Genomic DNA, 23,509 nt, shown 5'->3' with positions numbered 1-23,509 from the left:
TAAATATCTATTTTTGTATTTATATGGCCCATATCACCATAGTATGCACATACCTCACAATCATTTTGTCCTTCCCGAATCCCTCAGGGCTACACTGAATCTAGAAGCCAGCCTTGGGCCACAGACTCGTGCTTGCACTCTAAGAATAGCTGTGTAGATATTGCAGACTGGAGCTTGGTCAGATTTTTAGAATTAGTGAAAACTATATACTTGATAGTTTTACGGTCCTTATCCACAAAAGCCGTATGACTAATGAGCTACTTTCTGTTCAGATTGCCTCAGTGAAGTTTCTAACAGAAGTTTCCAGATCACAGGCCCTGGTACTAATGGGGGACTTCAATCACCCTGACATCTGCTGGGAGAGCAATACAGCAATGCACAGACAATCCAAGAAGTTTTTGGAGAGTGTTGCGGACAACTTCCTGATACAAGTGCTGGAGCAACCGACTAGCGGCCGTGCTCCTCTTGACCCACTGCTTACAAACAGGGAAGAATTGGTAGGGGAAGTAGAAGTGGGTGACAACTTCTTGATCTGCACAAGCTGGCAACTGACAAGAATGACCCTCATTTGTGTGACTTCATTGAAACCCACTTTGGTTTCAGCTCCTCTGCCATAAGTAAATATCTATTTTTGTATTTATATGGCCCATATCACCATAGTATGCACATACCTCACAATCATTTTGATTGTGATGATGAGATGGTTGAGTTCAAGATCCTCAGAAAAGGAAGAAAGGAGAGTAGCAAAATACGGACCCTGGACTTCAGAAAAGCAGACTTAGACTCCCTTAGGGAACTGATGGGCAGGATCCCCTGGGAAGCTAATATGAGGGGACAAGGAATCCAGGAGAGCTGGCTGTATTTTAAAGAAGCCTTATTGAGGGAGCAGGAACAAACCATCCCGAAGTGCAGAAAGAATAGCAAATATGGCAGGCGACCAGCTTGGCTTAACAGTGAAATCTTCGGTGATCTTAAACTCAAAAAGGAAGCTTACAAGAAGTGGAAATTTGGACAGATGACTAGGGAGGAGTATAAAAATATTGCTAGAGCATGCAGGGGTGTAATCAGGAAGGCCAAGGCACAATTGGAATTGTAGCTAGCAAGGGATGTGAAGGGTTTCTACAGGTATGTTAGCAACAAGAAGGTCAGGGAAAGTGTGGGACCCTTACTGAATGGGGGAGGCAACATAGTGACAGATGATATGGAAAAAGCTGAAGTATTCAATGCTTTTTTTGCCTCAGTCTTCACAGACAAGGGCAGCTCCCAGACTGCTGCACTGGGCAACACTGTATGGGGAGGAGGTGAGCAGCCCTCTGTGGTGAAAGAACAGGTTAAGGACTATTTAGAAAAGCTGGACGTGCACAAGTCAATGGGTCCAGATCTAATGCATCCAAGGGTGCTGAGGGAGTTGGCTGATGTGATTGCAGAGTCATTGGCCATTACCTTTGAAAATTTCTGGTGATCAGGGGAGGTCCCAGACGATTGGAAAAAGGCAAATATAGTACCCATATTTTAAAAAGGGAAGAGAGAGAACCTGGGGAACTACAGACCAGCTAGCCTCACTTCAGTCCCCAGCAAATTCATGCAGCAGGTCCTCAAGGAATCCATTTTGAAGCACTTGAGGAGAGGAAGGTGATCAGGAACAGTGAACATGGATTCACCAAGGGCAAGTCATGCCTGACCAACCTGATTGCCTTCTCTGATGAGATAACTGGCTCTTTGGCTATGGGGAAAGCGGTGGATGTGCTATATCTTGAGTTTAGCAAAGCTTTTGATAGTCTCCCACAGTATTCTTGCCAGCAAGTTAAAAAAGTATGTGTTGGATGAATTGACTATAAGGTGGATAGAAAACTGGCTAGATTGTTGGGCTCATCTGGTAGTGATCAATGGCTTGATGTCTAGTTGACTGCTGGTATCAAGCGGGTTGCCCCAGGGTCGGTCCTGGGGCCAGTTTTGTTCAACATCCCTTTATCAATGATCTGGATGATGGGATTAATTGCACCATTAGCAAGTTTGCAGATGACACTAAACTGGGGGAGTGGTAGATACACTGGAGGGTAGGGGTAGGGATAAGGACCAGAGTGACCTAGACAAATTGGAGGATTGGGCCAAAAGAAATCTGATGAGGTTCAACAAGGACAAGTGCAGAGTCCTGCACTTAGGAAGGAAGAATCCCATGCACCGCTGCAGGCTGGGAACCGACTGGCTAAGCAGCAGTTCTGCAGAAAAGGACCTGGGGATTACAGTGGACGAGAAGCTGGATATGAGTCAGCAGTGTGCCCTCGTTGCCAAGAAGGCCAACTGCATATTGGGCTGTATTAGTAGGAGCATTGCCAGCAGATTGAGGGAAGTGATTATTCCCCTCTATTCGGCACTGGTGAGGCCACACCTGGAGTATTGGGTCCAGTTTTCATCCCCCCACTACTGAAGGGATGTGAACAAATTGAAGAGAGTCCAGCGGAGGTCAACAAAAATTATTAGAGGGCTGAGGCACATGACTTACGAGGAGAGGCTGAGGGAACTGCGGTTATTTAGTCTGCAGAAGAGAAGAGTGAGGGTTTGATAGCAGCCTTCAACTACCTGAAGGGGGGTTCCAAAGAGGATGTAGCTAGGCTGTTCTCAGTGGTGGCAGATGACAGCAATGGTCTCAAGTTGCAGTAGGGGACATCTAGGTTGGATATTCTGCAATTTCAAAATTTGTTTCTATTATGAATAGGAACAAAAACAAAATTTCATAGTTTTCCCACTGGGTGAAGTTTAAAAAAAATGACTGTGGGTCAATCAAAATGTTCTGTTTTGATGAAATTGAAATGGTTTGTTCCAGTTTTACCTTTTTAATTTTATAATTGATAATATAAAAGTTTCTAAGTGAAAAGCCATTATTGAAATAAAAGGTTTCAGAGTGGTAGCCGTGTTAGTCTGTATCAGCAAAAACAAAGAGGAGTCCTTGTGGCACTTTAGAGACTAACAAATTTATCTGGGCATAAGCTTTCTTGGGCTAGAACCCAGTAAATTTTTTAGTCTCTTAGGTGCCACAAGGACTCCTCCTTGTTTTTGTTGAAATAAGAAAAACCCAAATGTTCCATTTCAATAAGGCTGAAACACTGGCTTGTGGTTTTTTTAAAAAATACTTTATTTCATTTTTTTCTAGTTAATTTTGACAAAATTGGCATGTTCCCTGGAAAATTTTTATTTTTGAGTAAGTGGTATTGTCTGACAGAAAAGAGTTTCAACCAGCTGTATTATTAAAGTCATTCAGTGCCGTAGATGAATAGCTCATAAGACATTTGATCTCCAAGTCCTGCCATCTAGGCCATATGGAAAACTTTGAAACTGTCTTTAAAAAAAAACAAAAAGTTTGTCTTTATATTTTACTCAAATTTTCACATTGAAACTGAACCTAACAAGGCAGACATGAAGAAATGCCAGATCTTCAATGCTTTGAGTATTTAAACCAATCACTGTGCTGAGAACCATTAAATAAAGTTTCTCCACAATATTTTTGAAAATTAAGTCCAATTTCTGAGTCTTCCACAAAGTAGCAACTTGAACCACCAATATTTCAGTTCAGACAAAACTGTTTTATTAGTAGAACGTACAAGAGTATTGGCACTAGAACACATAACAATCAAATTTTTCTTACCCCTATCATTTTTAAGAGGATTAGGACACATAAATAGTTTCTTTATAACTCCAAGGGATTCCATTTCTGAAGCTTCTGCCTTCCATTGTTTTATAAATCCAAGGGATACCAATTCAGCTGGCATTTTTATAGTGCCCAGGGGGCTCCAAATCTATCGGTTTTAGTACTACCAATAATTTTCTACTTTCCAAAGGCTATTGGAAGTCTCATGATATCCAGTGACCAACAACTCTGAAATCATGAGGCCGTGTTTTTATGATTTGTACTGGCCATTCCAATGCTGATGGAGAGCTGAGCAGGTTTACATGTTACCTATTATGTATGAAGTAAAATCTGAAACCAAACATTTTCAGCTTGTGCTAGGGAAGACTTCATTTGCTAACAATCAAAGTCAATGTTTAAGTTACAGATGGAGCTAAACCAAAGCCTTAGATGTGAACATCCTTGTACTTAGGGAAATATGGATATAAATCCAATTCTTCTCTCTATGTTAGGGCAAAATAAAGTCTGGATTCAAACACCGTCAGCCATTTTGGCCCAAGGGATTAACTAATATTTGGGGTCTTGCTGTTTGTTTGCATTAGGAAGAAAAATAGATGCTAGAGTCAAGTATTTCTTTGATGCAATCCTGTTTATTTACAAATAATTTACATAAAGTCCTGTTTCCCTGAATACTGTTGGAATCAAACAGCAGGAAACCGTTTCTTTGCTTGCAATTCTGAACTTTTTTCCAGCCAGCACTCTACCCAAAAATCTCCCTCTCTTTACTTTCTCTCAGGGCCACCTTTCCAGTCCTTATCATGCTGTCTGCTTGGGTTAGGCTACTTTTTTCTGCCTGTTTCTGACTGCAGACATACCCCTCCATCAAACAATGCCCATCAAAAACTCCTCTCCCCACAAAGCTCAGTTTCTGACCAGCCTTGCATGTGGACTATATATTGTTTCAGTCATCCTACCCCAGAAAGAGCTTAACTGCTTCTTACATTTATCCTGAAGGGAAGGTGGCTGTCGTACTTACCCATTTCAACAAGATTTTCACCCCATCTTCGCGAAATTTCAAAGATTTGGATTTAGACATTGCAGTGGGGTCTGGGGAAACGTATACGACTAATGTGGATGTTGTTCTTATTGGTGGAAAAGTAAAAAACTTTGGTCCCCAGGACCATCAGTCTTTCATGACACTAATTTACTCAATAAGAAAAAAAGCACATTCATCTCAGTATTTCACAATATGGAGGAGGTATGCATTACCATCTATGGACCTAATCCAAAGCTCACTGAAATCAATAGAAAGATTTCCACTGAATTAAGTGGGCTCAGATCAGGTCCTATCTTAACTGTGCCCTAACAGGATGAGTAAACGTTAATTGTTTTGATTGGTGTCACACAGGATTCCTGTAGATAAGTCAGTAAGATCCACCACGCATATGACAATTATCTAAACTAAAGTAAACCCACCATCATCCCCATCTCCTGCCACACACATATGGATAATAGGTACAGATCTTGTTTATTTACACAGCACGTTATTATAGTTCTTCAGAGCACGTCACATGACACAGTAATGGTTTTAGAACTTCTGTTTTTCTTGCAGCAAATTTAAGTTAATACAGCCAGTTATCTGCCCTGCCACTTCCCTGCAATGAAAGAACATGTTAACATGCCACTTTTGTCAAAATTAACAAGTGGTTAGATGGCTCCTGCTCACCTTGGCACTTTTCATTAACAGGTGCAAACCCACACTTGGAGCTTACAATGTCTTTCAGTGAAATTAATTATGGATATGTTTACATTGTCAGCTCCTAGGACACTGACGGCCCTCTCACATTTGGCACAGAGCTACATTGGTATCTGAAGAGGAAGTCTGGACAGGCAATAAACTGACCTAAATGTATTTATCAGCTCCTGGAATTCTGAACTGAGCCTCAGGTTGTGGGTGAGGTCTTACCTTATGGACAACAGCAATGGCTCCCAGAGCCCTCTGACACCACTTCCCTGCATGCTTGGAGTCAAGGGGGTGGGGGAACAGAATAGACTGGAAACTCCTGCTGATACCAGTAGGGAGCTTCTGTGTGGGCTGATATGGGCAAGCAGTTTGCTGGGCCAATGATGAGCCAAGGCTGCTCAGCCTCTCAGAGGGAGGGTCAGCCTGACTTAGAGACAAAAAACTAGTTTTGGTTTGAGTTTGGGACCTCAGACAGAAGCAGAACAGCGCAGGGAGTCTCTGATTAACGCCCCCTCTCCACAAAGGGAGTCTTTGAACTGCTGTGGGATTTAGTGCATGGGTCAGGCAGTTCCAGCCCTGCAGAGACCTGCATCAAGAGGGACAGAGATCTGCCCCTGCACCAGCTAGTGAGAGCCAGCTGAGACCCCCCACAGGACTGCAGACCAGGGAGACAGGAGACACCCAGGGGCAAAAGCTCAGTAAGGAGATTCTTTCCTTTTGTTTAAGCTAGCCAACATTCACAGTGTTGTAACACTTGGCTCCAGACTCATAATCAGAGTACCGCCCACGTCGGAAGGGGGCTGTGGGAATGTGTTGATTCATTAATGCTTAATGCTTATTAGTTAACCTTTAACCCTTTCCTTTGGTAGCCCCCTATTTGCCTGTTCTCAGTAAAGTCCCTTGATACACTTATTTTGGGGTGTATCATTTCTTTGCTCTCGTTGCACTGATGTGCTTTATTGTTTCTTGAGTACTGTGTTTTATACTCGGTGCCAAGTAGTAGCGTTATTCATTTTCCTGGGGGACAGCACCTCTTGTGTCTCAGGCACAATGAGGAAACACCTTGGGTGGAGGCAGCAGGCATCTGAAAAAGAACCCAGAACCCAACCAATATGAGGAGATGGAAGAAGCCATTCCCCATAGCAAGCGGCAGGGAGTGTCTAGAACCATAATTCAGGAGAGGGGTCACAGATGGCTGCCCTGCTAGGATTTAATTTACTAGAAGATTTTAATAGGCAAGTAGTGTCAGTTCAAAAGTCGTTGCTCTGCCTGGGAGCAACGAGTCCAGTGTCACCTAGAGAATCAGGCATTACAGTAGAAGATGGGGAGCACCTTGCTTTGTGAGTGGAGCAAAGCAGGAGGCTTGGAGCCCTACAAACCCTTTATGGGAACATGAATCCTCTGTGAAACTCCAAAGGAACAGATTGAGTGTTGTCAACACTGTGAAGGCCTGGGGAAGAGTCATACCACAGCACCAGCACCACAGCAGGGGGCCCCAGTGTCTTGATATAGTGCTCTGCAGTACTGAATGGCAACTAGAGTACCAAAGGAGACACTAGCATCTGAAGTATAGCCATCCTCCAGGACAGTGGTTTCAGGGTATAGCAAGAATGGCCTTGCACCTATGGATTTTAATGCCAACTTACAGCCTTTCCTGGCACAGGTAGAAAATACCCTAAGGGATTTGAAAGATTTGATGTCCAGGGATATTTCCCCTGCATCCACAACTAACAATTGGTTCCAGTTAGTGGAACAAGTTGTGGAGAAGTGGTTCACCTGCCATTGAGAGCAGCCGCTGTAAGAAAGTTGGGTCTTTTAGCTTAGGCCAGTGGTCCACAAACTTTTCAGGGTTGTGCCCCCCCCTTACTCCTTTCCACACACACCCCCAGGAGCTGGGGCTGGGGCTGGGGCTGGGAGAGGTGCCACGGATCCTGGGGGCAGGTGCAGACAGAGGTAAGAGGACTGCAGCTAGCGGCAGGGCTGGGGGCTGGGGCTGAGAGCGGAGCCCCGGCCTAGGCCAAGGCTGGGGGCAGGGCCAAGAGCAGAGCTGTGGTGAGCTCCAGCAGCCAGGGCCACAGCCAGGTGCAGAGCTGGAGCCAAGCCACAGTCGGGGGCCGGAGCAGAGCTGGGGTCAGACTCAAGGGGAATAAGGCAATGCTTCAGAAAGGAAAACTTTAGAAATGGTAAAGGAGAGATAAAAGGAAAGCCCCTTTTCTCGGAAGGTGCAGACTTGACTCCCTCCTGTATCTGTTACCAGTGGATTTAGCTTACAATAAGGGTGTCCCTCCCTCCTTGTGTAATGTAAATAAAATAAAGAGAAGACCAGGTGATATGGTACAAACAAAGGTAAGTGTATTCAGGATAAAGGTACAGAAAACGGGGAGAAATGGGGTGGGGAAGAAGAAGCACAAACCTAAGCAATACAATGAAACAGTGACTGGCTTTAGGATCTTGAAGCTCAGACCCACAAAACCTCCCTTGGTGTTCAGAAAAATAATAAATGAAACCCCAATACAGAAACCTCTCCTACTATATTCAGGCACAGCGGATGCTATGCACCGATGCGAGGCCCAGGACCTTCAACTCTTTGGCTGATTGGGAGCCTTCGAGGAGGACCACTGGGGAGTCCTGACAACTGGTGGACTTTGTCACAGGCGGGGAGATGCCCTGGGATGATGAACACCAGGAAAGCTGCAGGAGTCCCTCCCAGGTAAGATGGTTTTGCTGTGGCGGGAATGATGACGATGACAGGCCTCTCCTTCCTCTGTCTCACTTCGGGATAGACGATGTTCTTCTTGCTAGCTCTGGAACGTTGGGAAGACCTGACCGTGCACGCGCTGCCGCTGGAATGGACAGCCCCACGCAGGCGCTGAGCAAGATCTTATATAATCTTTAAGGCGGGAAAAGTTCTGATGGAATAGAGTGTTGGGGGCTGGTTCTGTGCGGTTTGAGCCCGGGGACTCCAGTGTCTAAGTTGTAAACAAATTCACTTACAAAGATGGAATCCAAGGGTCACAGATGATATACTCCATATTGGATTTCATTAGAGCCAGTGATTTACATAAACTTTATCTTATATACATTATTAAAACAACTAAACAAACACATTTAAACAATACTAACACAACTCTTTTTTCTAACAGGGGCTGGGTAGCATTCCCCCCCCATGGGGGCTGGCCCAGGTGCTGACGCCCTCCCCCACAAACGTTCCTCCACACCTCCCGAGGGAGGCACACCCAGTAGTTTGGGGACCACTAGCTTAGGCAGTAGAGGCTGATGCCTTAAGATCCAGAGGTCCCAGTTTAACTCTCTGCTGCTGCTGATCACTTGGTTTACAAGGCATCCCCACCCTTCTCTATGGTATGAGACCTGGGTAACCTACAAACAACATCTCAAGCAGCTGGAGTGGTTCCAGCAGCGCTGCCTCAGAAGGATTCTCAGGATCAGCTGGGAAGACCAATGCATGAACATCAGCATTCTCTGTGCAGCCAACATTAGCAGTATAGAAGCGCAGGTCATGAAATACCAACTCCGCTGGTCTGGTAACTGTGTATGTATGCCTGACGCTCGCCTCCTGAAGCAAGTACTCTTCTCTCAGTTAAGTCAGGGAAGATGCACTCATGGAGGGAAGCAGAAGCACTTCAAGGACATACTGAAAGTACACCTTAAAAAGGGAGGCATCAGCCCAGCAAACTAGGAGGACTTGGTGCAGAACAGAACACAGTACCACAAACACCAAGCCACAGCTCACTTTGAGGAGCAAAGACATGCTCAAGAGACAGAGAAGCAACAAAGGAGGAAAGAAAGGATACAACACTCCAGCCCACAACTACATCTCCTCCGAGATCACACCTGTCACTGTCACTTCTGTGGAAAAATCTGCAGGGCACGAATTGGGCTTCTAAGCCACCTAAAAACCCATCAATGAACCCCTTTGGCAGACATCATCCTTACAGCGAGGGATAGCCAAAGAAGAAAGTCTGTTACTCGTGGTGCCCTGTATGGGGAATTCAACTAAAAAAACCTCCAGCCCGTGGAATGTAAGCCATGTCTGCTTGGTGTAGGCAACTATCACTTCTGGTGGTGGATAGGCCACATAGAGGTTAATAAGCCTGCTCCAGCATTGGCTAAGACAGTTAACATAGGCAATAGACACTGATGTATGAAGATCCAGAGGTCCCACATTTGATCTCTGCTGATGATGACTCAAACAGGGATGTCAGCATTAAGCAAACATTACAGCAAATGCTGTTTGTTTATAACAAAAAACATTGCTAGTCTTCAGGATTGCCAAAAATCGCTCTGCTTTTGCTCAGAATTTTACATTCAACTGTAAAAGAGAAGAATGTTTACTTCCTTGTTAGCAAAGTAATGCATCATTAGGAGCAAATAATAATGTGCATAGAAGTCTCTGAAACCCATGATAAACATTTAATCTTTCTAATTACCAGATGCTGCACAATTCTGCGCTAGCCCAAGGAAGTTCTTGAAGCTGCCAAATTCTGATTTTGGTAGCATAACAAGGCTCATAGCACTGCTAATTGGGGTTGCAAATACTGTAACAAATGGAGACACAAAGATGTTTCTCCTTTTAATGCTATTTTATGGCATTCCATTGCCTGTGTTAACATTTGTTGTTAAAGTTTGAGCTTCAGCACTTTACCTGATGTCAGAATAAGAAGCTTCCGACTATTTACTATATCAAAATATCTTCAAGATTAGAGTATGGTATTAGTTAGCATGGAGCACATATGTCATAGAAGGAGTAACATGTCTCGATTTCATATTGCAAATGGTATATGATCATTTGAGTGTTTTGGTGTGAAAATGTGTTTCAATCATTTTGAAGATGTAGACAAAAAAATTGCTTTTTGAATATAGCAATACAAAATTGTTATCTGGGGTCCCAGTTCAGCAAGTTGCTTACATATGCTTAATTTTTGGAACTATTCATGTAGTTAGAGATAAGCACATGCTTAAGTACCTTGTTGATCAAGGCCTGAATTTGCATACTTAATCATTTACATACAAAAATAGAATTTTCACATACATGAAAGTATTTTTGCATGACAGGTTTACAAATAAATACTGTTTGCATGTGCAAATGCTGTTATCTGAATTTAAGCTATTTTGAGAATGAGTCTTAATTATTAAGTTATTTGTGATATTACTAAGCATCTGTGACACAAGGACAAGTATTGAAACAGAAGACATGGTTGTCATCTGCTTCTTTCACCTAAACGCTATTTTTTGTACTAAGTAGAAATGACAACATGAATGGTTTTGGTAATGTGTGTTTTTAAAAACTCTGGTCTCTACATTAAAGTGTATCACAATATATACAAATGTAAAGTATCTTCTGCAAAATTAGCCAGACAATAAACTGTTCTTTTTAAAAAATAAAATGAAAACACCATTTCCTATCTTTGTAATTTTCCCAAATACCAGCTCTCCATTATCCAGCATGTATATAATGCCTCTAATCTCACATACTCAAAAATATAGAACGTTAGCCCCAACCATAACAATCTTTCTGGCTAGCCATTCATTTTGGGTTTTAGTTCAAAATTGGTACCTTTATTTTAAAATCCTTGTCTAGCCTTTCCTTTCTTCCCTATTTGGGAAGAACTCTCCTCTCTCTCCTCGTACACAATTTCATCCCTTTGGGGGAAAACTTGGGGGAGGGGAAGGAGAAAAAGGAGGATGAGAACCTTCTTCTTTGCAGCTTGTGCTATCTAAAATAGACTTCTTGGGTCTGCAACTCCTCTCTTCCTGCTGGCCCATGCATCCTAATGTCTCAGCTTTCACTTTTTGTTTTAGTTTTGTAATGGTGAATTCTATAAGTCATTTTGGAGCAGAGTTTCTCAGAAAGACAGTACAAAGTTGTGTTTTTGTTGGATGCCACTAGACCCACTTGATGGAATCATCGCCTTATCACATTAAGTTGTGTTCCTATTTGAAGGAGGAATGACAAACCCTGCACACTTTGCTCTCACAAGTCTCACATTGATTTGACTCTATATGCACAATAAAAAGATACACCACAAAGTAAGTACCAAACACAAGTGTTGCATAACAAAACAGAAATGAGAGAGTCCTGACACTACAAATAGTAGCTTTTTTACCATATCCAGTGACTGAAGACCTTCTATTTATAATACATGAAGATCTCCATTTGATACACTTGGGGAACGATCTTGCAAACCCTACTTTGAAGTGAAGAGGAGTTCCACCTGGAGTTCTAGGATCAAGCTAAAGAAAAATATTTAATAATGCATGCTGGAAAAGAAAACAGCTTATAAGCAGCTGCCTCTTATAACTTATGCTTCCTTTTCCAGCATGTATTGCAGCTTAGCCTACAATTCCCAGAATACTCTGCTGTTCTGAACTGGAACTTGGAACAGAGCTAATTGAACCCATTGTACAGTCTGAGGCCTTTTTCTGCAGTAAGCAGCAGCCACAGTAGGACAGCAGCAAGTCGCATCCTCACATTCCATCTAAACTATCAAATTAATATAATATCAGGGCTCTTAAGTAGGCGCTCCTGTCCTAATACTACCCACCATCACCAGAAACAGAAACAGCTCTTAAGATGTTTAAAGACAACTTTGTTTAATTGTATTCTGTCTGGCAAGGAGTCACTTATCAACTTAACTAACAAATCTGTTAGTCTTTAAGGTGCCACAGGGCTCCTTGTTTTTGTGGACACAGACTAACACGGCTACCCCCTGATACTTATCAACAGTTGTGTAATCTCTACTTTATTGTTTTGCTTTTATGGTCCCTACTTCTCTATTGTTTATTTGTATGGTCTCTGATTCTTAATTGTTTCTGTCCATTGCATAACAAATTTTGCAAGGTGTAAATCAGCTAAGATGGTGGGGTATGATTGGTTCAAGAACTGTTTCATAATGGGCTAGGATTGGTGAAAAATGCTGTTTTGTAGTTTTAAATGATTGGTTAAGGTATATCTATGAAGGACAAAAATTTAACTTTATAAACTGGGGTCCAAAAGGAAGTTCTCTGGAACCTAACTCCAGGACACAGTCCCAGGTCAGAGCTGCCAGACCTCAACACCCTGCCAATCATACTGTGCAGAAGCTAGAGTTACCAGATGATCTAATCTTGACTGGCCACCAAGAAAAGTTAATCTGCCTTATTGGGAATATTATGCTTAGCGTGTGTGTTCTGTTTTGGTAACTGTTAATAAATAGAGGTTAAGGATATTACTGTGTAAGGCTCTTTCACTGGTAAAAGGCCCCACAAACCCACATAAGACTACGCCCTGAGCCCTAGGAACTGGGTAAGGGAGAGGGTGCCTTGATTAACTGGGTTACGCCTTGAGCCCATGGAAAAGTAAAGGTGTGTGCCAGTAACACTATGCTTACCCTTACAGCAACACATCCCATAGGTGAAGTTTCTGCTTTGTCAATTAGTTGTTGACTTATGCCCTGAAGCATGAAGATTTCTATTCCCTTTATTTATTATCCAACCTAAATGATTAATCCTTTTCTGAATACTGCTTGTGGTGTTCAGCGATCACTTGGTGCTTAAAGTGTTTGCATGTCAAGCTGGGCCTACGCTAACATTTTATTTTCTTTATTGACTGCCACTGCACATGAAGCAGAGGTTTACATCAAACTGTCCATACCAATGCCTCTGTCTTTTTCCTACGTGGCAGGGATAGTCAAAAACCAGAACTTTCTATCCATTCGGAAATCTTGAGATTTCAAAATTTGGTTTTGCTCCAAATTGGGACAAAGTCAAAGTCTCAGTTTTTCATGGAAAAAAAATTCAAAATATTTTGTTTTGACCTTATCAAAATTTGTTTACATTTTATCATATGCACTCAATATAAATGTTTCAAATATTATAACATAAGTCAAAATGAAACATTTCAACCTTAGCAAAATGAAACCTTGTGCTAATTTCCCTTAAAATTTTCAACAAAAATAAATACATTCTCATGAAGTGTTTCAGTTTTTGTTGAATTTTCAACCAGCTACTGAGGTGTTATAGTTAAATTGGAATCCAGTAAGGCACCTGAGTAGTTGAAAATATTCTTCTCAAAATGCATTGCATTCATTTTTCAACACTGGGTGGAATACTAGTCTCTTTGAAGTCAATGGGAGTATTGAATTGACTTTAATGGGGCCAGCATTTCACTCTTTGTATTCCACCATTATGTTAGTCAATGGCCTTGCTTGGTTAGGTCCCCCTGGACCAATTATTCTCTCTTTGCTGTCTTCGTCAGTTTCTGATATGTAGCAGAACCCTAGAAGTTCAGAAACTTTGTATCTTTGTAGGTAGGTGGAGCAGAAAAAAGGCTATTGCAAATAAAAAGGCATTTTAAGTAGCTTAAACCTTTTGTTTTTGTGCATAATCGATAATTGGACTGAATCGGAGAACAAAACTAAAACTTAACTTTAAGATTAGTGCTTTGAAGTTACCATTGCAAGATAATTAGATCTTCTTTCATTACAAAGCCATATGTCTAGCTTGGAAGAGGCCTTATAGCTGCATGCTACAAACATCAAATAGTCACAAAGGAGCCATAGTCCACACGGCTCCTTTGTAACTTTAAGCAGAGTCAGGATGAGCTCCACCCTGACATCTGGTGGTGAGGTGTGGCAAGTTGTGGAAAAGAACTTCAGGGGCCGATCTCATTTGCATAGGCACACCCACCCCGCCAAGAATGAGGCCATAACTGCCCAAATGGTCACTTTGGCTGTTGTGGGATCCCCAGTGTCTCTGTTATTGGGGCGGGAAAAATAAATTGTTATTACCCTGATTATGGGAACTGTGCTTGGAACTGTACTTGGCCTTTTGTTATGATGGAGGGACTCACCATCAACTAAGTAGCACTCGCTAGGCAAGGGACATGGGTTCCAAAACTCTGTGAATGGAGAGAGGCAGTACCTGGTGGGGTGGGCTGGGCTGGCCCCGCCCCGCCCCCTTTGTGAGGGTCTGAAGCACCAATTGCACCTCTGTCTCTTTCCACTGTGGAATGTCAGAGCTAATTTTGGGTCTATTAAGAGTCTTGCGACAGGTACTGTGCTGAATTCACTTTGGCCTTATGGTGCACCAGCATTAAGGCTTCCACTACTATAAGCTGAAATCACTGAGAGCTGGAATCACTGAGCACTGTGTCAAGTAGTGGGGAGCCGGAAGATCTAGATTGCAGTGGTGCTGTTCGTGGATAGGCTGGCGGAGTGTTCGTGAGACGGCGAGGTGAGCTGAACAGAGCTGTTCGTGAGACGGCGAGCTGTGCAGAGTGGAGCCGGTCGTGGTGGAGCGGAGCCGTTCGTGAGACAGCGTAGCAGAGCAGAGCCCTGTGGGGCAGTCAGCTTCAGGACACGTAAGGTGCCCCTTACCTCTTCCCCCCCCCCCCCACACAGGCACATTTTAGCCAAACTGGGGAGTAACACTATGCAGATGAACTTTTGAACTCTGGGGCTGGACTTTTTGGACTTTGGGTGATTTGTGGATTGCTGGACTCAAGAGACGTTTGGGTTCTGGGACTCAAGAACCCGAGGGAAAGGATGTGGCCCAATTTTCTGGGGTGGGTCTTTGCTCATGGTTTGGTTAATGAACACTAGTTGTGGTGTTTCCCCAATTTAATGCTGATGTCGTTTACCTCATGTTATTAAAGATTCTCTGCTACGCCGAGACTCTGTGTTTGCAGAGGGGAAGTATTGCCTCTTTGAGGCGTCCAGGGGGTGTGTAAGATTTTCCCAGATCACTGGGTGGGGGCTCGAGCCAGTTTTGCATTTGCTTTGATGAGAGGGAACCCCTGTGTACTGAACCCGGCCCTTGCTGCTATCAGCTTGGCCTGGCAGAAGGGTTACATAACAAAAGGTTTACATTTAGTCTTTCATAAAAACAGCAGAGAGAGAAAACAGGTGAACAACGAACTTTTTTTTTTTTGGAAGAACAAACTCTTTATCCAGTCTGAGAGATAAATTAGCTTTGTTCAGCTGTATTTTCCCTGATTGTTAATGTGGTTAATAATGGTGAACAAGTGTGTAACTAGCATTCTTACTAGGTGACCACAATTGTTTTGCAGGAAGCCAAAAAGCAAATGACCAGAAGGTGTCCCCATGCTCCTCATGCCACCTGCAAGGAGAAAAAAAGACATTTGGAAAAAAAACTTTAGTGCAGTTTTTAAACTAAATGTATGTTATATTGGCATGGTGTGCCCTTGCTGTTTTCCTCTAGCCTCAGTCTATGTGTGACTAAAGGCTGGGAGGTCTTAGGGTGCAAGTCTGATACCAAGTCTTTCTAACTTTGGGTCAAGACACTTAGGGTTAGATCCACAAAGGGGATCTAGACTCAGCATTGCAATGCTTAACTCTGGGTACCCTGCCACCCAGTGGAATCCTAAGCCCCTGGTTAGGTGCCCAGGCTCCCCATACAATGCATGGGGAGAGTTAGGCACTTAAGAATAGAATTCACAGAAGCCAGCAAGCTGAATGGGGAGCCGTCTGAGCTAGCCAATAGGAAATGCTTAAGAGAGGGGTATGGCCTTAGATATAAAAAAAAACATCCTGTGGTATTGCACTGACACCCACATGAGTCTTTAGCAGGACTGGAACCATAGAGCTGGAGTACCCCCGGGGAAAAAATGGTGGGTGCTGAGGGGGAATGTGGGTGGGTTTAGCAGGATGGGGCTTGGTGCGGGAGTGTGGGTGCAGGAAGTCTGGATGCAGGGACATGAGGCAGATGGGGGGGGGGGCAGCTCTCCATAGAGTGACCCCTCCCCCCACGGCTGGGGAGCAATGGGGGCAGGAAATGGGAGGAGGTGCAGAACTTCCTGCACGCGGGGGAAATTTCTGGAGGTGAGTTTGACTAAGCCCCTGCCCCAGGAGTGGCCTGTGAAGGGGAAGAGGCAGTCCTGTCTCCCCCTCTCCCAGTCCAGCCAGAAGCATCTGGATCCTAGCACACAGTAGGAGCCACGGCATCCCCAGCCCTGGGCACACCATATTAGCAAATGAAAAGGACAGAGAGAGCCTAGCTCCACCCCACGAGGCTGTGATTTAAATCTCCCCTGGTTGCTCGCGCCACTCGAACCAGACACACACACACACTCACCCCTGATTGCTGCCCGGAAGGGGCACATCAATCCATTTTTTCGGCAGGGAAAAAGTACAATCTGTGGGGGTCATGAATGCTGTCCTTGCGCATTGGTGCAGAATTCCCCAGGAGTAATATTTCCAATCCCCTGTATTAGAAAAGAAGCTGGGTGGAACTAATAGCAAAATGTTTCCACCAAGCAATCCTTCCATTTCAGCAGAAATCTATTTACATCTATAATAATTTTTTAAGTTTTCTAATTGATAGGGATATGCATGTCCTGTTTTCTTAATGCCAACCATTTTTGGATGTCAGCTCTCTATGAGCAAGCAATATGATCAGGATGCTGGACAACTCCTTAACAGTTGTAAAGTCAACATCAGGAGCCAGACTTTTACCAGGTTTAAATCAATATAGCTCCAGTGACCTTTTTTAGTTTTTTGTTTCATGAAACTCTAAGACACTTCTTTGAAAATCATAACCATCCCTATCTCTTCCTGAAGCTAAGCATAGACAAACATTAGGGCCCAGAGCCTCAAAGGTAGTTAGGCACCTAAGTCACATTGATTTGAGGATCTGGGCCAGGTTGTTTGAGTCTCATTTCCCAAGTTTGGAATGAAGTGCCATATGTTTTATCATTTTGGAAGGAGATTTTCTAAGGCACAAATTGAAATTAGGCACGTAAGGCTCACTGATTTTCAATGGCAATTGGGCATCTAAGTCCCCTTTGTGCTTTTACAAATCTCTTCCCTGTTCCATGGGATTTGAAATTTTACTTGAATATGAGAATTTTGATTGGCTAATTTTGAGAGGATATGTCTCACTACCCTACTTTGAAAATTGGTTGGGCAACATGTAAAAATGATTATATCAGCAGTTTGGATAAAACACTGCATCCATCCTTAGAAATATGCTTAATGAATGGTGTTACTATTTCTGAGAAAGGTAACTATAATGCTTTTGCACCTTTTTCTGACAGTATCTGACCCTTTTAGGTCTGCCAAAGTGGGCTACCTAGCTCCTAAGAAGTGGTTTTCCCCTTGGGATTTTCACTGATTCTGGTTTTGGGTAGACTAGAAATGCTGCAAAAGTTGCCTCTTCTCTTGCTATTTTGGAATTTAATCAGATAGTATCATAAGAACGGTCATACTGGGTCAGACCAAAGGTTCATCTTGCCCAGTGTCCTGTCTTCCGACAGTGGCCCCAGAGGGAATGAACAGAACAGGTAATCACCAAGTCATCCATGCCCTGTCGCTCATTCCCAGCTTCTGGCAAACAGAGGCTAGGGACACCATCCCTGCCCATCCTGGCTCATAGACATTGATGGACCTATCCTCCATGAATTTATCTAGTTCTTTTTTAACCCTATCTACCAAACTAATCACCTCAAACTAGTGTGATCAACTACTTGAAAGTGTGCTCAATGTTGTTATTCACTGGTGCTGACAGAACATGTTGGACTGTTTATTAGGAATAATGTATAGTCACTCTTTAAAATTTTCTTTGAGCAGATGACCAGATAGCATAATGCCTGAAACTTGTTTCTTCTTACATTTTATTTATTTAGGGTGTCAAAAATAAGGTACTAAAGTGGCTTTTTTAATCTGTGAGGGGAAACTTTCCCTCACTCACTCAAATGCACTTCCATAAGTGAGATCTTATTGCGCTGTGTGTGTTAGTAGAGACTGGTTGTAATCGAATAATGTTTTCTTTCTGTCTCTGAGTTACAACTGGCTGGAAATTAGCTAAATAATTTCTCTCTTGCTCTCTCTCTGCCTTCATTAGGTTAATAAGAAAACATAACTGTGGCTGAAAAAAACAAAACAAAAAATCTTCTGGCATAATTTATTCACAGATAATAAGAAACTGTAGCCCATCTAATAATTATTACTGAAGGCAACATGACCAATGATAGCCCCCTTGTTTCCAGTTTGGGAGTGGAATTCGGAGAGGACTAAGTCTAGGTATTGAGGTGTTTCCAGTAATGTTGGTCACTATGTCCAATCTATGTAAAATACATGGCAGTAAGTAAAATGAAGCAACATATCACTGGAACTGTGACATACCTGGATTTTAATTCTTTTTGTTAATGATCATTTCTTGGGGAATTCAAAACATCATGAGAAGAGGAGTTAATCTTTATCCAAAAAGAAGGTTGAGCTGAGTAAAGGTATGGGAATCAAGGCCAGTGTGAGCTGCATCTTTAAGGATTCTTTGCTTGTGTCTATTCTTCGCAGTGTGCACAAAAATGACTACAGCTTGCGTGAGGAATAAGTGTTGGCTAGTGTTTATAATGCTTTCAGTACATGACTGTTCAATTACTGTTAGTCATTTCAATCAGTCCTGTGGGTGAGATCATTTTAAACCAAAGCATTGGGTTAACCAAAGAAAAATCACAGAGTTTAAGGCCAAAAGGGACCACCAGATCATCTAGCGACGTTTGACCTCCCGTACAGCACAGGCCACCAACGTCACCAGGCCACCAACACCTTATCCCAAGAACTGGCATTAGACCAAGGTATTATGATCCTCAGGAGACTAAACTATTGTGTGCCACAGGCAGAGAATAGGAGGGAGTGAGGTGCACCAATGCCCCAGGAAGAAGTGCATCTGAAGAAGTGGGTTTTTTCCCAATGAAAGCTTATGCCCAAATAAATCTGTTAATCCTTAAGGTGCCACTGGACTCCTCGTTGTTTTTGTGGAAATAGGCTAACAAGGCTATCCCTCTGATAATCAGATTCTTCTGGGCATTGAGTAAGTGAGATATACCCAGGTGATCCTAGCCAGCAACCCAGGCCCCCGCACTGCAGAAAAGGCAACCTCCCCCACCCCGACAGGTCACTGGCAGAGCTAACCATGATATCAGAGAAGGGATGGACCTAGAAGATATAAATATGGAATACCACACAGTCAGACCTATCTATCCAGTTGCTATCACCCATTATGACACAGAGGTTTAGATGAGATTTCAAAAAAAGAGACTAAGGCTATGTCTACACTAGAGACCTTACAGCAGCACCGCTGTACGGAGGCAGCAGCTGCTGTAAGATCTCTCATGTAGCTGCTCTATGCTGACAGGAGAGAGCTCTACCATGGACATAATTAAATCACCCCCCAAAAGCAGCAGTAGCTATGTCGGTGGGAGAAGCTCTCTCCTGCCAACATAGCCCTGTCCACACCGGCGCTTACGTTGGTGTAACTTATGTTGCTCAGGAATGTGTTTTTTTCTCTAAGTGGTAGCGTAGACATAGCCTAAGTGTACAAGTTTCAATACAATTCAGTAATAATCCCTTGGAATTGTGTTTTTGGCAGCATTGCCAAAACCTTGCAACTAGTGAAATGTCTTTTCTGCATAAGCCACTTTTTTCATGTTTCCTCTAAGAAATGCTTTAGACTTGCTAATAGGATAAAGTAAATGTTGCGGGGTCACATCCTCAGCTGTTGCAAATTAGCTTAGATGACTTTCTCACCCCCTGCTGCTTTATCCAGACTGATTCATCCATGAATCTTCCCAGGGAAAAAACAACCTTAAGAACATTTGTATGATTCTTCAGCAAGTATAACATTTGCAAATCATATAGAAATTACTAGGAGCTGATTCTTTTCCCCACTAAGACAGGTCAGGTGATTTAAATAAATAACCAAGTCAAAACACAAATTTGATTATTAGAGTTCTATTTTACAACTTAAGAGCTACATTGATTTTTCATTACAAGGCAGGGCAATGCATGTAATGCAGAGAATAACACCTCTATTTAAACACACATATATATATACAGTACACTAGCAAAATATGAACACAATACACTTTTTTTTTAGAATGAGAAGAACTCATGGGGTCAAGTCCATTCACTCCTCTTTTTCAACATTTCCCCACAAGTTTATTTTAAATAACTGGAAGATGCTTTACCATTCATGTATAATTTTCTCCTTTGAACAGGGTTTTTGGATTGCTTTCCAAACATTTGAATTGTCGTCTCTTGTCATACCATATTATTTAAATTAAAAAATGTATAGTTATACATTGTTAATTACCATATTAAAGACAAAACCTGTTTCATATCTACCCTATGGTTCTCTTAAGAATTCTTCATAGAGGAGGGCAGATATGCAGTAGAATGTAGATCCACATTTAGATTTAGAGACTAGAATTTTGCCCTTCGTACATTAGGCACATCTGATAGCTCAGGGTAAAATTCACTATCTCTTTGAATGCTAGATTATTTAGAAAGGAGTACAGCCATTTAGGCAAAGTTTAACTAAAGAATTATGAGCCAGGTTTTCAGAGTTGAGAATGTGCAGTCTTTGCAGCTGCCTGACTTGCGTCCGCCAAATCACAGATGTGCACGTGCAAATCAAATCACAGAAGTGTAGGACTGGAAAGGACCTCAATAGGTCATCTACTCCAGTAGCCTGCACTCAAAGCAGGACTAGATAATACTAGACCATTCCTAACAGGGGTTTGTGTAACCTGTACTTAAAAACCTCCAATGACGGAGATTCCACAACCTGTCCAGGCAATTTGTTCCACTACTTAACTACCCTGACAGTTAGGAAGATTTTCCTAATGTCCAACCTAAACCTCTCTTGCTGCAATTTAAGCCCATTGCTTCTTGTCCTATTGTGAAAGGTTAAAGAAAACAATTTTTCACCCTCCTCTTTGTAACAACCTTTTATGTACTTGAAAACTGTTATCATGTTCCCCCCTTAGTCCTCTCTTCCCCAGACTAAACAAACCCAATTTTTTCAATCCTTCTTCTAGGTAAGGATAAAAGTGGGAAACAACAGGGTGATAGCATGGTAGGGGTCTACTATAGACCACCTAACCAGGAAGAGATGGATGAGACTTTTTTAAAAAACTAACAATCATCCAAAGCATGGGACTTGGTGGTGATGGGGGACTTCAACTACCCAGACATCTGTTGGGAAAATAATACAGCAGGGCACAGATTATCCAAAAAGTCCTTGAGATGCATTGGAGACAAATTTTTATTACAGAAGGTGGAGAAAGCAACCAGGGGAGAGGTTGTTCTAGATTTGATTTTTGACAAATAGGGAGGAACTGGTTGTGAATTAAAAAGTGGAAGGCAGCTTGGGTGAAAGTGATCATTAAATGATAGAGTTCATGATTCTAAGGAATGGTAGGAGGAAAACAGCAGAATAAAGATAATGGATTTCAAGAAGAAAGACTTTAGCAAACTCAGGGAGTTGATAGGTAAGATCCCATGGGAAGGAAGTCTAAGGGGAGAAACAGTTTGAGAGAGTTGGCAGTTTTTTGAAAAAGACATTGTTACGGGCACAAAAGTAAACTATCCCACTGCACAGGAAAGATAAGAAGTATGGCAAGAGACCACCCTGGCTTAATCAGGAGATCTTCAGTGATCTGAAACTCAGAAAAGAGCCTACAAAAAGTGGAAACTATCTCAAATTAGGAAGGATGAATATAAATAAACAACTTCAAGCATGTAGGAACAAAATTAAAAAGGCCAAGGCACAAAATGAAATTAAACTAGCTAGAGACATAAAGGGTAACAAAAAGTAATTCTACAAATATATTAGAAGCAAGGGGAAGACCAAGGACATTACTCAGTGAGTGGGGAAAGACAATAACAGAAAATATGGAAATCTCAAAAGTGCTAAATGACTTATTTGGTTCAGGTTAGTAGTGATCAGACATCTAACATAGTGACCACCAGTGACAATGAGGTAGGATCTGAGGCTTAAATAGGGAAAGAACAAGCTAAAAAGTATTTAGACAAGTTAGATATCTTCAAATCGGCAGGACCTGATGAAATACATCCAAGAATACTCAAGAAACTCACTGAGGAGATACCTGAACCATTAGTGATTATCTTTGAAAACTCATCAAAGACGGGAGAGATTCCAGAGGACTGGAAGATGGCAAATATAGTGCCCATCTATAAAAAGGGAAATAAGGACAACCTGGGGAATTACAGACCAGCCATTGTAACTTCAGTACCCAGAAACATAATGGAGTGAATAATCAAGCAACCAATTTGCAACCCTAGAAAATAATAAGGTTATAAGTAACAGTTAACGTGGATTTGTCAGGAACAAACCATGTCAAACCAACCTAATAGCTTTCTTTAAAAGAGTAATAAGCCTTGTGGATAGGGGGGAAGCAGTAAATGTGGTATATCTTGACTTTAGTAAGGCTTTTGATACTGTCTTGTGTGACCGTCTCATAAACAAACTAGGAAAATATAGCCTAGATAGAGCTACTATAAAGTGCATGCATAACTGGTTGGAAAACCATTCCCAGAAAGTGGTTATCAGTGGCTCACAGTCAAACGGGAAGGACATATCAAGTGGTGTCCCACAGAAATCAGTTCTGGGTCTGGTTCTGTTCAATATCTTCATTGGTGATTTAGATAATGGCATAGAGAGTACACTTATAATGTTTGCGGAGGACACCAAGCCAGGAGGGATTGCAAATGCTTTGGCGGATAGGATTAAAATTCAAAATGATCTGGATAAACTGGAGAAATGGTCTGACGTAAATAGGATGAAATTCAATAAGGACAAATGCAAAGCACTCCACTTAGGAAGGCACAATCAATTGCACACATACAAAATGGGAAATGACTGCCTAGAAAAGAGTACTGCGGAAAGGGATCTGGAGGTCAGAGTGGATCACAAGCTAAATATGAGTCAACAGGGTAATACTCTTGCAAAAAAAGCAAACATCATTCTGGGATGTATTAACAGGAGTTTTGTAAGCAAGACACAAGAAGTAATTCTTCCACTCTACTCCATGCTGATAAGGCCTCAGCTGGAGTATTGGGTCCAGTTCTGGATGCCACATTTCAGGAAAGATGTGGACAAATTGGAGAAAGTCCAGAGGAGAGCAACAAAAATGATTAAATTTTGGCCCTATAGGCACAATCAGAAAGTACTAGATTTAACCAGATACTGTGGCCAGTATTTTCAAGAGGACCTAAAGTTACAGTCCTAAATGCTTAAGTGCCTAAGTAAGTGGCATGAATTTCAAAAGTGCTGGGCACCCAGCAGTCTATGGACTCTGCACTCACTTAGGTACCTAAATA

The sequence above is a fragment of the Lepidochelys kempii genome, chromosome 2 (assembly GCF_965140265.1).
Source record: "Lepidochelys kempii isolate rLepKem1 chromosome 2, rLepKem1.hap2, whole genome shotgun sequence".
Classification (NCBI taxonomy): Eukaryota; Metazoa; Chordata; order Testudines; family Cheloniidae; genus Lepidochelys; species Lepidochelys kempii.
Note: the sequence above shows the minus strand (reverse complement) of the source record.